The following is a 5,255-nucleotide window of genomic DNA, read 5'->3' on the forward strand; positions in this document are numbered from 1 at the left end:
GTACAAACTTTTCAAGTAAAAACTTGAACTTCATTTAAAGGACAAGTTTGGTATTTGACACTTAAAGCCCTGTTTTCAGATCGTTTCTGATGAAATAGAACGGTTAAGATTGAAATTTGGACACATGCTCCTGGCCCGAGAATGTTCAGTTTCTGTGGTAGCACCCCCCCCACCCAAGTGTAAAATACCGAACTTGTCCTTCAACTTCAACTTCAGACTTTATTTTCTTTTTAAAGCATTTTCAAAGCGCTCACTTTTTTCCCATAGTATTACATTTTCAAACTTCTAGCCACATTTAAAACATTTCCAAACTCACTCACTGGGGAAACACACTCATTTTTACTTAACATTTTTCCTGGACATTGCCAGTCTTAGCTCTGCCATCTTCCCATTCAGGGCTGTTCCGATCTGGCCAGCCGAAACTGAGTGCTTTGACATAACTGCACCTGAGAAGGTAGATTTTAAATAAAAAAGTTTTAGGTATAAAGCAGACAAAACACTGGTGGATAAACTTATCTAAAGATAAAAATAAAAAACTTTATTGCAGTTTCTTCTAGTGCAAGTCAGTAAAATTGAGTGACAAAGTACGCGAGTATGCAAGTAAGGGCACACATACACTGCAATCAGTGTAGATTGTAGACTCTAAATTGTAGTTATTTTTCATTGCTTTTGCTTTGTACTGGAAGCCATGTTAACCTTTACATGAAACGGCCACCGTAGGAGTTAAAACGCGCGCGTAATGGGGGGGCTAGAAAGTAATATTCAGTTGGTTGTCCCACCGCTAGATGGGAGAAGTTCTTCTTACTCAATGTAGCTTTAACATAACAAATGTGACCATGGAATAAGCATTTTTAACCACACTCTATATACTGTACAGACAATACTAACCTCTCAAATTACTTTTGACGAGCGTTTCAATGTCAAACACCCCAAGCAGCAAAATCCTTGCCATTGAAGTCCCACTGGATGCCTGGCAAGCAGAGCGCCACACACTTCGCGATACATCTGAACCCGGGACAATTTCTTCCTGTTGAACAAAATAAAATTGATAGGCTTAAAAGTTTCAATTCAGTATAGTAAACAAAATATCCAGCATTCCAGATTTATGTACAATTGACTGTTGAAATTGGTCCCAATAGTATTATGTCAAGCATTCCTGGTCCCTACTGTCAATGTTGGAGATTTCATATTATCAATAAGTAGTGTCAAAAAGAGCCATTGTCACAAAGTACCAGGAAATTTGGGAGATTAGATTAGGACAAATTTACAGTAAATTGTATTCGATTATGACCAATTAATATAGAAGACATACTTTCCAACAGCACTGCATAAAAAAGTACTCACTATTTGAACAGGGTTTGAAGGGCTGGGGAGAGACCCTGGACTGCCGGGGTGCATGGAGCTTCTATTGAACATTTCTTTTATCTGAGGTATCTCTGCATCAACAAGAAAAACAGATGTGAAAGACTGTAGCCAATAAGTATAAGAATAGAAGTATAGTCTTTTGATCCTGTGAGGGAAATTCAGTCTCTGCATTTATCCCATCAATGTATTAGTGAGACACACTGTTGAAAACATCAGGCTTCTTATCAGTCCTTTCAAAACAATGATGTAAGTCCCCATACACAATTTACACCAGCCAATTTTTCTGTGTGGGATGGCAGGCCACCACTGTCTGGTCAATGAATAGGAAACATTGGCAGGTCGAGTTTTATGATCTGGCAAAATAATTTTTACTGTGTGTATATGTGTGTGTGTAGAATGGAAATATAATACGTGTTACCTGTGAAGATAAATTTTTTTATTTCTAGCAATTCTTGACGCACAAGTGAGAGCTCGTTGTCACTATTTTCTGCTTGTTCTTCCAAGGAAATGGAAGCTAGGATTTCTGCCCCTTGATTGTGAATGGCAGCCTGTGGCAACATATAATTATAATTTTTTTTTTATTAAAACATACAAATGATTGCCTTAGTTATATATATCATTATGCTTACAAGCTTACTGTATTACATTTTTGTCGCAAGCCACCTAAAATTTATTAATAATAGTGTTGCATGGGAGGGGGGATGCGGCATATTTCAAATGAGCTCCGGTTTTGATGTGCAAACAGGAGGCAAATCTGAGCAGCTTGTTTTGTAGTTTGTTTGTAGTATGGTACATAGTAGATATAAATTATATAAGATGGTTATACAGCAAGCATGCAGTATTGTAGGTTTATATATCACTCGTTATTCCTTCGGCGCAGCTGCACATTGTAAGCAGTCTTAAAGGGATATTCCACCATTTGGGGAATTAAGCTCATTTTCCACCTTGCCTCGAGTAAAACAATTGATTTTTACTATTTTGGAATCCATTCAGCCGATCTCCAGGTCTGGCGGTACCCACTTTTAGCATAGGTTGGCTTAAAAATTGTTAAAACCCATGGTACAGCAGCAAAGTTTCTTGAATATTATGCCGGAGAGTATAGTTCCTAGCCATATCGGTCTAGAAAATTGCAACTTTTAATTTTCCGTCTGTCTTAGTACACTATGTGACTACAGAAGTGTCAAGTTTTAAATAGGAAAAATATCGAAACTCTTTGGCCATTTTTGAGCGCAATGCTAATGGGCTAATCAGATTCAATAAATTACGCTAAGCTATGCTAAAAGTGCTACCGCCAGACCCGGAGATTGGCTGAATGGATAAACTGTAAAAATCAATTGTTTTACTCAAGTGGAGGCGGAAAATGAGCTTAATTCCCCAAATGTTGGAATATCCCTTTAAATCTAATTTTGACGGTTCTGTGCCATCATCAGCTCATGTCTGAGAAATATTAAGTACAAAATGAGAGGAAATATTAAGTTCTTATGACATTTTACTCATGCGATCCGCTGCTATTAGCTTAAGGTGAGTACACTTTTATATGCTACAGATCACGTTTGTTTAATATTTTTTATTGGTGTATAAATACCAATTAATATATTAATACCCACCCAACCCCCATTTCTGTATGTTCTGGTGACGGCCTTGTGGTAGGCTACTGGTGTTTATTTTTTTATGTATTATGGTATAAGTCATGTATTTCAGAGACATGGCTCTCGAAACTGTGGAAGAAACAACAATTTTACAAAAGAACATTTGTAAATTGACATTTTTATATGAATCTGTTCGTTTTCTAATTTTAGTTTATAAAAATGCTAAACATAATTTAAAAAAATTAAAAGTCATTATTTTATTTTGTGCGCACAAATTTTTATTTTTTAAAGTTTTTTTTTTTAATTTTGTTATTCAACAGTATTTAAAAATACAACAAACGTTCCATTTTTGTTTTTGTTTCCATGGTTACAAAACGAAAAAGGAATGGACAAAAGTACATGGACCCTTGCTTCATTTGATTGAATGTTGTTTATGAAATCGGATAGGCTAGTCGAAAAATGGGTAATTTTAAAGATTGTTAATGATTTCAAAGTGTTTAAACGAGAAACAAGCCAAAACAATTCAAATATCGTCATTATGGGTACAGGGGGTCCTCAAATGTAGTCTTTATGGGGTAAAGAGTAAGTACATTAAACAAAAACTCACTTTGGTTCCACTGACTGTGGCCACGGCAGTAGGGGTCATCCTCATCCTCCCACAGACGTTTGGCAACACGGTTTCTCTTTCCCACAATGGCGAATTTGAAATCTTTCTTCGAACGTTATTTGTCCAACTTTCGCTCCAAAGTATTCAGAGAAATTGCAGAGAAATATCAGTCACCATTGCCACTGATAGTTATGAACAAGGGTCTGAGTTAAAGAATAATGCAATGCCCACTCAATATGATATTATCACATTATTATCATTATCACAAATATAAGTTATCACTCATAACGGTAGAACGCCGTTATCCTGTGTGTGTGTGTAAAGTTAACGTTATCCTACATAACCTCGAGGTACGTTAACAGTTAGCTTTAGCAAGTCAAAGGAAGCTTTTAGCCTCAGCAAAACTAAACACATGTTAACGAACTAAACACATTCCTTGACAACGTAGTTTCGTAATAAATTATCTATTTATGTTAATGTAGCATATATCCATGTGTAACTAATACAAAGTAGTAACAGTTAAGTTAAAAAAAACGTTAGGGTTTAACTTAACTTAACGTTACTTACCTCCAACTGATTGAACGGTAGCCAAATGGGGAATCCACCTTTGGTCGTTTTCCCACACCCCACTCGACGGCAAATTCGTCTTCGTAGGTAACCACGCCGTTTACAAAACTTTCAAGATCAAAATGTGAACAATACTAAATTTCCCTCAACCCCGGCACATCGTTTCACAAGCGCATTGCGCTTCTCCTCTTCGTGTCGTCGTTAACGTTTTTCTCAGGTTGTACGCGGGTGTTGCTATAGTGACAGAACTGGTTAGGCTACTAGGGAAATACTGATTGCAAATTCTCAATAAGAAAAATGTTAATGTTTTCAAAATCAAAACCAATATGTTGTTATTATTAATATTAGGCATTGTTATCTTACATTCATTATTTTTCTATTTTAAGTTATTTTAGTTTTAAAGATCAGATGGCCGTTACCGGAGGTTACGTAATTGGAATTCACCACGTAAATGTGCTCCAAGAAAGCTATGGAGCTAATATACTATGGAGCTAATATTATGACAAAATGATTTGAATTTGAATTGTGTAAATCTGAATTATTTGCAAGTGTAATCTAACAAAATTGAATTTTAGGTGGTAGTTTAAATAGTTCTGAATTTGAATTTTTGAACGAATATTGAACATTTGAAATTTAACAAATTGAAATGTTTTTATGGCTGAATTTTATAGACATGTATTTTCAAAAAGTAATATTCAGTTTAAAAAAATTCAGATTCAAGTTTTCAAGATGAAGAAATTCAGAACTTCAAATTCAGTTTTCTAAAATTCAATGTCAAAAATTCAAGTTCAAAAATTCAGATCTGACAGAAAGTAGGTCACAGGTCATCCACAGGGAGTAGATGATCTCAGAAAAGTCGAACAGAGCATTTTGGCCAATTGGGGACTGCGGAAGTTTTCCAGCGCGAACGTGGTGGTGGTTCAAGAGGTTGCCACTCTCTGACTCTTGTCATGAATCGCCCGGAGGTCTATTACATGTACGACGCAGTCTAGACCGGACGCGAACGGTGCGAAGCGACCCGTGAAATCCCCAACAGCACACGGATTCCCCATCCTATTTCTGACCTAGTCCCAGCTCTTTGCAACAGTCGCTTCAAGCTGTGTTGCGTTGCGCCGCTCGCGTCCTGT

The 5,255-nt window shown here is 36.6% G+C and overlaps 1 long non-coding RNA gene across 1 annotated transcript; it reads right to left on the reverse strand.

Moving 5' to 3' along the window:
- Positions 1-207: 207 nt before the first annotated feature.
- Positions 208-4,451, reverse strand: LOC306991026. The gene is made up of 4 exons (XR_013796016.1): positions 3,562-4,451; positions 1,345-1,436; positions 889-1,027; positions 208-446 (listed from the first exon to the last, which is right to left on the reverse strand). It is a non-coding gene; the product is annotated as an uncharacterized lncRNA (long non-coding RNA).
- Positions 4,452-5,255: the final 804 nt, after the last annotated feature.

The sequence above is a fragment of the Phoxinus phoxinus genome, assembly GCF_949152265.1.
Source record: "Phoxinus phoxinus genome assembly, chromosome: 2".
In the NCBI taxonomy this organism is placed as follows: Eukaryota; Metazoa; Chordata; class Actinopteri; order Cypriniformes; family Leuciscidae; genus Phoxinus; species Phoxinus phoxinus.